Source organism: Panulirus ornatus, chromosome 22, assembly GCF_036320965.1.
Source record: "Panulirus ornatus isolate Po-2019 chromosome 22, ASM3632096v1, whole genome shotgun sequence".
In the NCBI taxonomy this organism is placed as follows: Eukaryota; Metazoa; Arthropoda; class Malacostraca; order Decapoda; family Palinuridae; genus Panulirus; species Panulirus ornatus.
In genome coordinates this window covers 17,808,201-17,824,250 of record NC_092245.1, presented here as the reverse complement: position 1 = coordinate 17,824,250, position 16,050 = coordinate 17,808,201, and positions in this window count along the sequence as shown.

The following is a 16,050-nucleotide window of genomic DNA, read 5'->3' as shown; positions in this document are numbered from 1 at the left end:
TATATATATATATATATATATATATATATATATATATATATATATATATATATATATATATACATAAATGTGTGTGTATGTATATATACGTGTGTGTGTGTGTCTGTGTGTATGTGTCTTTTGTGTGGGCAGGGAGGAGGGAATGGTTTGGTCGTGGGAGAACGGGAGGCACATGGGAGTGAAGGCCCAGGATAGAGGCAGCTGCAGGGGATAGGGTGGGTGGGCCGAGCCATGTCACATGTGACAAACAACAACAAAAATCAACATTTTATTGCCGAACGTTTGATGTCTTTGTGTCCCTCTATACAATGTATGCTTTATCTCGCTGTTGCAGGAGAGAGTTTCTTTTCCATGCCCTTCTCACGAACTCTGAATTCTGTTACCTTCGGTCCGTTGTTTTGGTTATTTGATATTTAATACACTTCCCTGGGCAGTGCGCCAAAGAATCGAGAAATATAATCATGCAATATTGATACGGTTGAAGGTCAGAGGAGGAGTTAGGTATTTTGTCGAGTCGCCTACAACAGCCCTGGGCTACTCCTGAGGTCTCGAGGCTTCGATACCTTGGTACGTAAGTGGTCGAAACTGTACCGAATCCTATCTAATCCTATGGACCTAAGATGGCTATCTTATCTAACAGTTAATGTCATCCAGTTTTATACCTTTGAAGTCTCTGTGATATTTTTTCCTATCGTTACTAAGGAGCATGAACTACATGTCTCTCGGTCAGCGTTGATGTTGTTGTGTCTCCTAGTAAATAAATAAATGTTTTTGGTCAGTCCTGACGAGCCCGTGTATCAAGACACTATCCCCAAAACGAGTTATCGACGTGACCAACAGCTCGTTCTCGCTAACGTGTCACCAGCTGTTTAACAGTTGACCGCATACACCAGGGGTATGCCTACCTTTCTGTTGTGACCTTACAGGCCCCTTACTCTAGCCAGCCCTTGAAGGGCATCACCACCTGTATCCTCTGGGCCATAGACATTAGCTCCACATAAGTCTGCTTGCTACTGAGCCTCAGTACCAGGTTAGCCTCCTGCTGGTGGGCCCACCAGTCTCTTGTAGTTGCACAGACGTCTCCGAACGCCACCCTTAGGAACTGGTGGCGCGTACGAGGCGTCGAAATTTGTTTCCACTCGTTAGGATATGAGAGAGAGAGAGAGAGAGAGAGAGAGAGAGAGAGAGAGAGAGAGAGAGAGAGAGAGAGAGAGAGAGAGAGAGAGAGAGAGAGAGAGAGAGAGAGAGAGAGAGAGAGAGGTGGGGGAGAGGAGGGAAAAGTGAGGACCTCGAGTCCATTACGTCTGGTGATTTGTACTCATCAGTCCCACTTGTTTACCCCACTCCCAACCCTCTCAATGGTGCTACGGTGGGGATGAGGGGGGATTCGAGGGTGGGGAGTGAGTCTTGTGGCCCAATGGGAGGTACCTGGCCTCCCTTGTCCACACCCTTCATCCTGGGAAGTGCCTGGCCTCTGTGTACACTCTCATTCGTAGAAGGTACCTAGCCTCCCTTGCTTACAACCTCTCTCCTAGAAGGTACCTGTCCTTTCCTGTGCATGTCACTCTCGTTGTGATACGTCTCCTTCCTCTTGTCCACACACCTTCTTGACCATAGCTCACACCCTCATAGCCCCCACTTTTTAGAAGTCCATTTCCTCACACTTACCGTCTGTGAGGTACACACCTCGTCTTCCCACACCCTCAAGACCCTCACTTTCATAGAGGTCCTTCTCCTCACACCTACCCTCTCTGTGAGATACACACCTCGTCTTCCCACACATACCCTCATGACAAAACGCAGTCCTCCCACAGCAGCTCTACTGGTGGCGCCCCGTCTCCCTAGACTCTCACCCTCCTTGATGAAGGCCATTACTCCGTGCACACCCTTCTGAAGCTACTTCGTCTCCCCGTCTGCCTCTTGGAGGCAGCCCTTCCCTTACAACTCACTCTCCTGAAAGTAGGCATTCCCCTCATCTTCATCCTCGTAGGGGCATCTTTTCCCCCTCACATTTACCCACCTCACAGCTCCATATTACCCACCATTGTCTACGCTAATGAATCACATCCTTCATAACAAACTAGTAAACTACCATGTGCCCCTTGGACTGTGATTCTTATTCAGAGGGCGAACACATAAGAAAAGAGACTCATTTCGAAAGGTTTCCGTCACTGGGATACAGCTTCGTAAGCCTTTAAGAACTGGCCTGGTGTTCTTATGGACTTATACAAGAGCAGCTGAAGTGTTTCCAAATGGAGAATGAGATACGAAACAATAACGTCGACTGGAATAACCTGACCAGAGTCCTGCCTGTGCCTCTCCTCACCAGAGCAAAACCTGAACATAGCTCTGTGCTGTTTCAGCATATGCTGGCAACACCGCCTCATCACATTTTGGCGGCAGGTGGGTCTAGAATTTCCTCCTCGTCCTGCAAGAGTTCCATTATCTGGTGCATTTTATGTCTGGAATGCAGCGGCAGGTGAAATATGGGTAATAATTACTCCTTCAGCGTATTTCCCCTCGACAGACACCCAACGCCTCACATTTAAGAGTGTTCCATAACTCGGGGCAGCGGCGGGGAATGGAAACTCACTTCGACCAGGCTGGAAGAGGAATATGTCGGTGGGGTGGTGGTAAGTTTCCAGCAGGTACACTCTGTTCTGCTCTTCGGGGAAAGAACAGTTGGCAGCTCCTCTCAAGAGAGAGAGAGAGAGAGAGGGAGTAATACTGCATTGTGGTGGAGAGAGAGAGAGAGAGAGAGAGAGAGAGAGAGAGAGAGAGAGAGAGAGAGAGAGAGAGAGAGAGAGAGAGAGAGAGAGAGAGAGAGATGGCTTTATGAGTGAGTTAAGACACACAGTAGGAGCGACGAGGCAAACTGAATAGAAAAATGAGAAAGAAAATGGCACGGTAGACGTGACGGGAAAAAAATGGGGAGTAGAGAAGTGAGAAGGAACTTGAACAAGAAGGCAGAGGAATTTGATGGAAGAGAGGGAGACTCAGAAGGAAGGAAGAAAAGAATAAGGAGTGGAAGAGATAACAGGTGTGGATAAATCGAGAACAGTCGTGGAAAATCAACCACACTTTGAGGGGACAAAATAAAATAATACTGAACCACACACACACACACACACACACACACACACACACACACACACACACACATACACACACACACACACACACACACACACACACACACACAAACATACATATAAAAACAGACAGTTACACAAGCTGCAACAAACACATACAAAGACAAACACACATGCACCTGCACGCACACAGACACGGACTTCCTGTTCTTCACGCTTTCCGTGTCTTTTCTCCCTTCTTTGGCTCTTCCTGCCAAACTTATCTCCCTTCGCGTCTATCTTCTCTCCCTTCTTGCCTTTTTCTGTTATCCTCTTCCACTAGTTTCCTCTTCTTATCTTAGTCTTCCTTCTGTTGTCTTCACTCCTCTTCCACTTATATGTACTTGAGCATCCTTCTTCTTCTTCCTCCTCCTCTTCTTCATCCTCCTCCTTCTCTTTCTCCTCCTCCTCCTCTTACCCCTTTCCTTCCCTCTCTTTTCACTTCTTCTCTCTATCTCTTCACCCTCCACCCTGCTCATCTTCTGCGCTGTCCTACCAGCTCCCTCCTGCATTCTGGCAATATATACACCCAGATATATTTGCTCCGCTGGACCGTCCTCACTCCAACCCTAATAAAGCTACCGAGCGTACACCTTCTCTGATCTATTTTGGCCACATCTTTGCCCCCCCCCAACTCCCTCGCCCTCACCCCGCCCAACGGGGCTTCAACGGCAACTCTTTTATCTCTACCGTTTGAGAGGGGATTTCAACCTCATGTTAGGTTGGGGTTTCTTTTGTACGTCGTTCAGTTCTGCTGAGTTATGTTTAAGTGAGGTTCTCTTATCTATCGCTGAACAGGGGTTTTCACTTATCTATCGCTTAATAGAAGTTTTCAGTTATGTTCCGTTCCGTTCAAAATGTGCTCTGACCTCAGTCACTTGACAACAGTAATGTCTACCGTTTAACGGGGATTTTGCTTACTGTTTACATCTGGGGTTCTGTGTGCCGATATTCTTTACCGTTTCTGTACTTCTTTATGCATTATTGGAACAGATGTGTCATTATAGCATCAACGGGGAGTTTGACATATACTGTTTAACAGAGTATTAACATAAAAACTTCCAGCACGGATCTCTGTTTACGGTTAACAGTGTAAGAGGATTTACAATGCCATTTGTTTACTAATTCATGTCAACTTGTGTAAATTTCTATTTGCCATGGAAAATATATATATATAGTGTCTCGTATTTACCTCTTTCAAACTGTAGCTGCAAGTCATTCTATCTTACGTCCACTGGAGAGGAATTCTCTCTCTTGATCAATTCGACCCTCTGTATACCACTTTATAGAGGTCCGTTCCTTGTGCAGTTTAACAGAGACTGTATAGCGTCTACAGTCCATCAATGGTCTCTTCATCTGTTTATCAGATTTCAGTCTCTGTACCGTACAACAGAAGTCAATCTCCATACTGTTTAACGGAGATTTTCCCGTTTAGCCGTGTAGCCTTTGGCTCCTATTGATCCTGAGCTATCATCCAAATCCCATTACATAATCATAACTCTTCCTGCTCCATAATTTAGCATTATCTTCTTCCCCCCCCACTTTCATAATCCTCTAGAACACGGCACATTACTATCACTCGCTGAAAAATCCCATAATTGCATCGCATTATAGTCTATCTTCGCGTTTACCCTTCCTCCCTGAGTTTCAAAATATATCCGCTCTTTTTATCTGAGTTTCCATCACGTTTTCTCCTTATTCAGATGTCTGATGATTCTCATTTTCTCTTTGTTGTACGTGTCCGTGTTTTATTTGTTTATATCTGCTCATGATTCTTTCGTTCTGACAGTGTATCCCACAGATGCCAAGCACGCGAAAGGTACACTCCAATTTGAGTCGCCTCACAGAAGGCAAGATTGTTTTGAGGTGTGTTATGGAGGGGGTGAGAGAGCAGCAGACGCCAGCCAGTATGAGGCTCCAGCACTCGCTAAGGGTGGAATATTATGGTCATTTCCTTTCCCTGGAGGTCCATTAGCCTCCCCAGATGGCGTATAAGTGCCGTGGTAAAATTCGCATACAAATATAACCTACTTGATCCTTTCTAATGGCCTTTATACATTTTCTGTTTCACCCTTCTTACTCTCGTCTCTCTAAAACTTGGCTCGCTTATTGCTGCATCCTCAGTTTATTCTTATTCTTTTTATATTTCTCTCTGTTTATTGTTCCCTTTGCTATTATCTGATTCTTTATCTTTCTTCTTTATAATAGTCGGTTCCTTCAGTTCTTTCTTGGCAAAAATCCATTCGTTTTCCTATTTTATTTTTATTTTTTAGCCTCTATAACCTTTAGCTCTTATCTTTTATATCCACAATCTCTGTCTCTTGCCCTTAAGCCCATAACTGTCTTAATTTCCAGACTATCTTCACAAACTCTCACTCTTCCCACAATCTCCACAAATGCGTATCCTTCCATGACCTCTCCTGTGATCCTTGTCTTGTATGACTCTCTCCCTATAATGCCACCCCTTTCCATTCTTCCGACTCCCCTTTATTCTCCTTCCCCATCTTCCTCCACTAAGCCCTCATCCTCCCTTCCTTTCCCTCCCTCGTTGCCCAGATAATGAGAGCGTGTGTCTTCAAGGCACTGCTCTCTCGTGGGTCATTACCCTTTTACTGTCTCCTGCCGAGGAAGTCTTCCGCGATGGGAGCAACGACAACCATCTACATGAGGCCTTGCACGGTTCTCGTCATCGAAGGAGGCCCAGATAGTGTTAGAAGGGAGAGGACGTGAAATGAATGACCCTCAACCTACCATAATCACTCCAGTCGACCTATAAAATGGTCTCGACCTATAAAAGGTCGACTGATCATGGTCTTGACCTTTGGTCACATGTGGAGGCTAGAGATAAGGATCCACAGGATCTGGTCGACAGTATTCGTATTGGAGAGGATGGAGCCTGACACATCATGTCTGGTCGAGTGTCTCATCTATCGAGGATGTTCGAAAGCCAAAAGATGATGTGGAAGTATTTTGTAGCACGTGAAGGAGACGGCTCCCAATATGTTGATAGTCATGATGAGGAGGCATAATGTCAAAAAACATAAAACACTTCAATATGAAGACGACTGAAGAGAAGGTATCGTTCCTTGCCCTCCGGGGTGAAGTATAAGACACTCCCTTGACCCCATTTCCCCCACCATGAGTCTAGGTGAACCTAATATTCAGTCTAGAATTCTCACATTTACCACGGAGGAGTGGAAAAGGGTTTTACCACAGACAAGAGCAGCTGTCGCAACCATAGAAGCCCTCCCTCCCTCCACACACACACACACACACACACACACACACACACACACTATCACCATCACCGATCGTCCGTGTGAGGCCTTGTTGAGTCTGTCCCGTGCAGGTGTGGTGAGGCCACAAACACCACACACTCCACCTGGCCTGAGCAGGTGAGGGGGGAGGCCACAAACACCACACACTCCACCTGGCCTTAGCAGGTGAGGGGGGAGGCCACAGACACCACACACTCCACTTCACTTCTCCTCGATTGCTTCTATTGATTTCCTCTTGTCCTCCTTACGGTGACATCTCGTCCTGCTGTTTTAACTCGCTTGTGAAAATAATGTTTTATAGCAAAGTCTTAGTCGACGATTTGTCAAGTTAAGGGGTGATTAATTCATCCATTTTGGCTTAGATCCTTTTGCGTTAGAAGAGATACGAGATGATGGTACGACGGTTTGATGTCTAGCATTTCTTGCACAAAGTCTACAGCAGCAGAGTCTTGTATAGACATAAAGAAACGAATAGTTGGACAAAATCTTATAAAATTTCATAGATTCATTGACCTATTGCATCTATAGTTATAAACAATTACAAATATACAAATATACAAAACCCATGGTTTATGCAGATGTACTCCCATTTCCTAAACATTATCCCATGCAAAGTACTAAAGTTAAATGACATCATACGTAACGGGACATCTGATATGAACAACGACCCTTTTTGTTTCTATATCTTAAAAGTTTCCCTGGCTAATGTGTACGGGAGATTCTTCACAGATATCGCCAAGGTGTCGGACGGAACGTGAACTGGCAAATGAATAATAACCTGAAGGTAACGAATAGATGTAGTGTATAGAAGTATCTATTGTAGATTTCAATCCCTGCAGTGATGACGGTCCCTAGACCCCACCTTGCAGGCGGTCAAATAGGGAGACGTCATCAGTTCCCCTTGCTACCCTCCGGTACAAAACGTTTGCACGGAATGGGAAACTGGATCACCCTGTGATGTGATTGTGGAAGAAAAGGGGAAACGGTAGACAGATGTCAGATGAGCAAGAAGGGAGGAAGACTGAAAGTGAAAATGGTTCTGGGGAAGGAGAGGACAGGGAGAAATCAAGAGGAAGGGTTGCTGAGGGGAGAGAGAGAGAGAGAGAGAGAGAGAGAGAGAGAGAGAGAGAGAGAGAGAGAGAGAGAGAGAGAGAGAGAGAGAGAGAGAGAGAGAGAGAGAGAGAGAGAGAGAGAGAGAGAGAGAGAGAGAGAGAGAGAGAGAGAGAGAGAGAGAGAGAGGATGGGTGGAGAAGTAGTAGGGAAAGACATGTTGGACACAAAGGGGAGGGCGAGCAGAGCGAAGGTGAAAAGGAGGGGGACTGTTGGAGAGACAAAGGGGAGGGAGGGAGGAACTGTTGGAGAGACAGGGGAACGTAAGAGGATCCCGAAGGTGAGGAGAACTGTTGGAAAGGGAGAATGAGGATACCAAGAGTTTACTGAAGACTGTGAGGTGAGGGAGAGGGAGTGAGTAAGGGGTGTGAGTAAGCAAGCAAGCACCTTGGGTGAGGGAGGTGGAGCTGCCGGTATAAGCGTAGGATTAAGTACATCGCTTGCCACCTAACCTCAACATACTAGCCACCTGTGGCGGCTATAACCAATACACTAATGTTAGGTTATGTTAAGCGTCATTATTCCACAAGTAATGTGGAGGTGAAAATCATTTTCGTAATCAGGTTGTTGGACTGAGTCGATTATCGGCCCTCGTGATCTGGTGAGTTAGGAAGATTTTTTTCTCTATGATGGTCAGTTTTGTGTGACAGGGGAAGTAGAGTTGAACTCCCAGTGTCACCTCATTCGTCAAGTGTAATCTACTGGGTTTTATAAAGTCGTGTGTGCTTTTGTGTGATCATCTGTTTGTACTGTACGAGGGGAAGAAGTTTTAAACACGTGATATACAGTTTATTATCACCATCTGTGTGGTATAGGAGAGAAAGTTTTACGTTTGTGTTGTCTATTTTTCTGACCTGGTATGTCTATATGTGTACCATGTCTCAATGGCATGTATGTCCACACACACACACACACACACACACACACACACACACATCAGACTACGCCAAGTGTGTGTGTGTGTGTGTGTGTGTGTGTGTGTACAGGCAATCACTGCCTAGGGAGGTTACTATCGCCTGGGTATAGGAAGGTTAATGTCAGCAGTGCAGTGGGTTCGAACCCCTTGACCCAAGTTGTATCTCCTTCGCTCCTCGTACACGTTGGCTGCTGGAGATCATTCCACGAACAACACACACTCTTTCCCTCGTCAAACTTATCCCCTGACAGAACACAGCCTCCCCACCAACACAACTTCTCTTTCTGCGTCTCAAATCTCCTAATTCTGTTTCTTGAGGAGAAAGGATTCTGCCCACGTATATCTTGCTCGTCGTATGAAGAGGCTCGCAAGGAGAGGAGGGCTGGAACCTTCCTTCCTTTATATCATTACCTGCTGGAGAACCAACTGGATCAGACGTATATGAACCGGGAGGAGATCTATCGTCGAGGGTTCAGGCTGGAGTGTTTCAATGGGAGTGTCCGTAACCAGGACGAAAGGGAGGAAGAGACAAGGTGTTTATGTTTTGATCAGGAATGTCTGAATGTTGTGGTCTTAACCATTCGAGGGAGGGACCTCCCTCTATCCTCTCCTCTATCCTCGGAGGGAGGATAGAGGTGAATGTCGTATACTAGATAGAATGAATTTGATCGGTGTGGCATACGTGCCACACACATGTATGTACATATGTATATATTGCTATGATATGTGTGTTTATTACTTCCCATGTGGGAGAGGGAGCGTCAAGAACAGATGAATGCGTCTTGGAGGAAAGCCTTTCTTGTTTGGCTCTTTCCTTCGCTCCTTCTTTGGAAAGGTGATACAAGAAGGGAGGATTTCCGCCCGCCACCCCTCCTTCTCCACCCGCCCACTCCTCTGCTGACGTACCTGCCCATCATAGTCACCGTTTCTCAACTCAGAATTGGAACCTATTTTACTGAGGGTGAAAACGGGATCGGCAGAAACGAAAGCAGGAGCGTGCTGGGATAAACCAGGAGACCCAGGGAAGTCAGAGGTGGCGGGGCGGGGGCGACATGTGCAGCTCAGAGAGAGAGAGAGAGAGAGAGAGAGAGAGAGAGAGAGAGAGAGAGAGAGAGAGAGAGAGAGAGAGAGAGAGAGAGAGAGAGAGAGAGAGAGAGAGAGAGAGGGTAATTTTGGAGAGCTTGGCTTAATGAGCAAGGGATGAAGAGTAATTCCGAGCCGTGCACGAACTAGGGGAACACCACGACTGCAGAAAATGAAACAACCAAGCAATTAGGGGAAGCGAGATGAAGATATGAGAAGGGGGTCTGGAGCTGACAGTCTGACGCTGGGAAGCTGGACTAGAGGAGAAGGTCTAACCTGTGTCTCTCAGTCTCTGTCTCTAAGTCTCATTCGTCTCTCGAGTTGTGCTTGAGGTTTATACTATTACCTCAACCCTCTCCTTAATGAAGTCACATTAAAACCAGCATGAAAAATTTAGGTATTCATCCACATGTTTTTATTTCTCTCATATCTCTTCATTATTCCGCTTTTTATTCTTTTATATTCGCCTTTTCTTTCTAGTTCCGTCCCTCTTTACGCCCTCCTCTTCTAAGGAGCTCCTCACCAGCTTTGACCATGATGACGTCTTAGTGGAAACTGATCCATTTAGTAAGGGTGTTCTTCTGACCATGTGTATAATGGTGCTGTATTTTTTTCTTAGATTCAGCGGCTGAGATACTGCGTAGGTGGTTACCAGGAGTAGCGTGTGGTCAGGGTATGAGGAGCAGATGATACGCCTCTGGTCACCGAACTGTATAGCTGTCGGTCAATTGATTGTTTGAGGCAGCTGAATGGAATTTTATGGATCGTGTGTCCGTCTAGGACGCGGGTCCTCTGTCCTTCATTGTGGCCTTCATTGCTGCTCTGTAATAGATCGCATATGGCCGCTCTCTCTCTCTCTCTCTCTCTCTCTCTCTCTCTCTCTCTCTCTCTCTCTCTCTCTCTCTCTCTCTCTTACTTCTATCTCGCTCTCCCTCTTACCCTCTTTTCTTATTTCCCTCCCCCATTATCCTCCTTCTTCTTCTTCCCTCCCTGATGCAACGTAATCACAACACAAAGTCTTTCTCTTACAGGGAGGGAGACGTTTCCAGACCTTTGCTGGTAGGCCACAGGAGGTGTCACATCGGGGCCCCATACCTGTACGTTTGTCATTGTTATAATTCCACCACGTCATAAATTCCTCGCGAATTCTGTCATTACGTAAAATCATCAGAGCTGCCTCTCTCCTCAGGAGCAATATGTAGTGCCTTTTACACCATATTATTGTAGCATATCTGTACGAGCATGAGAATATACCTTATTAAGTTTATGGGCAATTTTGTAGAAAGTTGTTTATGATGTTATTTGAAGAGATGGTGTTTAAGGATAATGGGGACCTGTTTATCATGTCACACCCAAGATTATCCTCTTTAGTTTCGCATGTTACGAACTGACTGAAGGTTTCGTCTCCATAATAGATATTTCGTGACCCTTGTGTTGGCTGGGTGGTGGTGCAGAAGCGATGGTTAACTTTGTTTATTATTAGTTAACCTGAAACCTCAGATTGCTGACTAGGCAATAAAGATGACAGTAAGACGTCTTGAAGGAGAACTCATGGGAAGGTCAAACTCCGCGCTATAACTGTTGTAATGAACAAATTCTTTGTGAAATTATGATAATCAATTGTTTTGTAGGTTGATCCTTTTTAAGCGAAATAGAGTAAGTTGAATCTATTGAAGCATAATGTAACGTGGAGCTAAGTATGGATGATTAAAGGATCCAATTCCTTACAGGCTTTTGTTTAAGATTTAAGGTGAAAAGACGGAAAGAGTTACAACTCTGATGTACCAGAAGTATTCACGACCTCATATTTGATAAGACTACGTGCTTAAAATAGAGGAACACACTTTATTTTGTCTTTACTATTACTACAGGTAGGAATAATTTTCATGACTGCATTGTGGATCAGCCTCCTTAGTGGGACATATCATGTAGTTTTCATCAGGATTAACATACTATTGATTGCACAAGAGAAAACCATAAGAACGTTAAGAGTTCTTAAATTCAAGATCTCGTGTCGTGTCAAGGGAGAGGCGTAAACATTGCAAATCTTTCGTTAAAACACTGCAACACATGGCCCAATACCTCAGGTAACTGAGATCATATCTTTCTATTCTGAGTAAATATATCTCGCATTTATATCATATAGTACACTATACGTACAAGTTAACTGTTCTTCTTGATTAGTCTTGGAATATGACGTAGAACATATAGAAAACAGACGAGACTTCTCTATTCACAGATGGTTAAGTTTCGAGTGATGTGGGGGATGAAAACTTGCTCCTCATATCATAGCACTCGTAAGGTGACAATGCTTACCCCTCGCTCGCCAGAAACTCTCCCTGAACTGCAAGTTGAACATGTTTAGGAAACAAAGTTTAAGCAAATGCTACATGGTTCAGCTTCAGAACTGTAGGTGGAGTGGTAACACAGCGGGAAAGATGTTCCCTAATGCTGGTGACATAGTGTTGTCAGGGACAAGGCTAGGGACATGCTGGTCCCTTACAATTGACGTTGACAGAGTGTTGTTAGGGCGTACGTCAGGGACACTGCTGTGGTCAGAACCCAGGCCAGGAAAACACTGGTCCTTTCCCGGATGTGATCAAGGGTTGTGTGGGTCTCTGATCCCTTCTTCCACCTCTCTATGTATCATCACCAGTCAGCCTCACATGACCCAGTGTCCTGCATCGAGAAAACTGTCACCACTCTTGTTTATCATCGATCCAGACTATTAGCCAGGCAAGCATTCCATGATTTCATGTTCGTCCACTTTATCCACTGGCTGAGACTCAACACTCAGCTTAGCTAAGGTCTACTACCACTATTTCAATCTTCGATACATCAGTTCACTTTGCGAAAATCTATTCATGCGTTACCCAGTTGATATCAACAGTGGATTAACGTCCTCAGTTTTACCATGGATGTTCTTAGCCATAATGGTAACACGAATGTCAGGAGGAACCGGATTCTGGTGAATATAATTAGTGAGTTACTGAGGCAGAAGGGGTCACATTCTCTTGAATATAATGAAGAAGCAGGTAAGGCAGGGAGGGACTAGTTCTGGTGAATATGTTGAGTGAAGTACCGAAGCAGTAGGGACCAGATTCTGGTGAATATAATGAGCAAGATCCTGAGGTAGGAGGCACAAGGTTCTCGTGAATGTAGTGAAAAGGCACCAGGTTCTGGTGAATACATTTGAGAGAAGTTTGGAGCCCTGTTATTCAGACTGCTGCAAGAGATGCTTATGCTATGTCCTGCAGCAGTGGACATATAGTCTCTCGTCCCACGTCCTGTGTATATTCTAAAGATCTGATCACCGGAACTGGATTTGCATGAGAGATATGTAATTTCCCGACCTTGATAGTGAGGGAGATCACCCATCCGGCACTTCAGACGAGTAAACTTCTTTCATTATGCCAAGTCTCGTATACCACATTTTTACTATCACCGCGGCGCCACCTTGTGTTGCCGTAAACGTGTTATCGTTTTCATTAGTGCGAGGGTTGTGTGTGTGTCTGTGTCTGTGTGTGTTGCTAGTCTACTTGTTGTGAAGTTATCCGATTCTGTTACTACAAAGTGTGTGGGTTGTGCGCCACACTCCTAATCAGTGTAGAGGCTGTCTATCTTTCGTCTTCGATGTTTTAGGGTTATCTACTACTGTCCTCAGTATTGTCTGCGTTGTGTGTCTCCTTCTCTCATCATGAGTGTGGAGGTTGTGGTGTCAACATCTGATACCATAAGTCGTTGAGCTGCACAGCTCGTCTCAGTTTGCTTAGTGCTCTTTCATACACTTATCATACTATTATCCACTTCAGTATGGCACTATCTACTTCCGTTATCATTATCATTAATCCAGGCTTATCTACCGTTGTCATCATCAACGTGCATTCTGTACATCCACTCCTGTTTCCCTCTTTCCCGTTGACGTTAAAGGCTTCTGCTTCCCTCGACTTCCAAGATTTGTCTTGGTGGAACATTTGCCTCCACCAGACTCAATAAACAAACTTTCCTCTTTCTTCTTTTCAACTAAGCCAATTTTCTCCCTCGTTAGACTCACGCTTCTGGGAATATCGTTAAGCAATTTTTTTTTTTCAGAGTCCTGAAGATTTTCTATGTATGCTCTTATTCTTTGGTCTCTTCCTTATTGGTTTTTCTAGTTATAACGTAAGAATTCTTGGCTGATCTCTGCTGCCTTTCTTCAGTCTCATGATGGTCTCTGCTGCCTCTCTGAGTCTCTATTCCTGGTCTTTATTGCCTCCCTAAGTCTCTTGTTGATCTCTACTGCCTCCCAAAGTCTCCTTTCCTCAAGTCTCTTGTTGATCTCTACTGCCTCTCCCAAGTCCCTTCTTGATCTCTGCTGTCTCTCAAAATCTCTTACTGACCTCCACTGCCTCCCTATATCTCTTGCTGATTCATATTCTCTTTACATTCCTGATCTTCCATTTCATTAGCGTTTTCTTTCTTTGCTTAACTCATATTTCAATTCTTCATCTCAGATTCATTCATTCTGACTCTCCATCCAGAGCCATTAATCCTCTTCGAAAACCCATTGCTTCTTCCTTCCAAACCCACTTAATTCCTGCAATTCGACCCATTAATCCTACCCATCATGCCTGGTGATTTCAGTTCCAAACCTTCTAATATCAGTAGATATGTCTTGCAGTGACATCTACTAGGCCCATTAATCCCAACCTAAAGGCCTGGTAGCTATCCTCCAAACCTCTTAATCTCACGTACCGGATCTAGTAATCTCACTCTCTAAATCTCTTAATCCCACGTACTAAGTCTGGTAATCTCACCTAATCCCTCATACCATGTTTTGTAATCTCACCTCACAAACCTAATAATCCCACCTACCCGTCTGTTATAATTAATCCCACCTTCTAATCCCACATACCAGCTCTGGTAATCTCACCCTACAAACCTCTTAATCCCAGGTATGATAATCATTTCCCTACAGACCTCTTTATCCTCCCCTTTCCAGAGCACTTGATCCCGCCGTCCAGACCCGTCACTCCCATCCATTTCATCCATTACTCTCGCCACCCAGACCCATCAGTCGAACTTCCTTGTTTTTACCCGAGCCTCACCCTAGAAAATCCATTTATCGTCGAAGCGTGTCTGAGAGGAGAGAGGCTCACTTTTTTCAGACTAAGTCAGGCTTCACCGATGAACCGGAGGCTTGCTAGACTTAGAAAGGCATTCCCACACTTGCTCTTGTTAGTTCTCGACTGCGAAAGGCATTCAGATCCTCCTAAAATTCGTTTCAGTCAAAAAAAATCCTGTTAAATCAATAGACGATCGTTGGCTATCTGATGGCATATCAGTGACTCAGGTCAGACGATACTTATCGACCGTGAACCGGTAGTGAGTTGAATGAGTCTCAAAATCTCGTTCGACACGGCTTAATTGGATAAATGAATTCACATGGATTGAATGTGCATATGAATCTCAGAGTTCGACTCACAGAGACTGGTTGTATAGATTAATCTCAGGGCTCGGTTCAAATGATTGTGTAAATGAGACTCAAGGCTCGTTTTACCGAGACTGGTTGTGTAAATGAACCTCACGGCTCGTTTCCTAGGATTTGATTCCATAAACGAATCTCAGCTTTTGTTTCTCAGGGTTTGTCTAGATTTAGAAACGGTGTATGGCATTCATGTTTCTCAGAATAGCTTCCTTGTTGAAGGAAGGGCAGCATAACATTATCTATTTGAACGTAACCGAAAGAAATGAACCGTATTCGGAACATTTTATCGGTAAAGCACACATGTGTAAGAGAGCATAAGTATTATTTGAATCTTTGTCAAGATGTGTGTATTGTTTCCAGGAAGTGCCAGGATGGCGCAAAAATAAGGAAAAAATCCTAATCTTTCGTCTTTAAGCAGGAAAAAAAATACCTGAAAAAAATCATCGTTTTCTGTAGCAGCAAAAAAAGAGAGAAAGAGAGAGGAGAGAAAAAAGGACAGCTTGTGTCGCCCAAGTGAACTCATTCACTACGAGACATTTCCTGGATGGTGTTCATAAGGAAGCAAAGCTGAGGGCATTCCAGACATAAAACCCACAAAAAGAAGTTACGTCGTCCATTTAGAATGAATCAACAGACCGTATTTTGCAAGGAGGGATGAGGGAGGGGCATGAAAGGAGAGAGTGGACTGTACGCATGCCGGAGCTAACTGAACAGCGTCCTCCAGACAAGTGAATAGTGAGGGAGTGAGGATGATTCTTAAGGTAGAGGTGATGGCATGAGGTTTGTGGACGTGTTTTACCTGGATGGTAAACTGATTGTGGTATATGAGTCCTGTGTGGCTATGAAGTTTGGGTGGGATGGTAGTATCCACAGGTCGTAAGGAGGCAGTGTGTTGGTGGTGGTTGATTGATTGTGGTTCATGGGTCGCGTGGAGGTGACCTGTTGGTGGTGGTTGGTTGATTGTGGTTCATGGGTCGCGTGGAGGTGACCTGTTGCTTGTGGTTGGTTGATTGTGGTTCATGGGTCGTGTGGAGGTGACCTGTTGCTTGTGGTTGGTGGATTGTG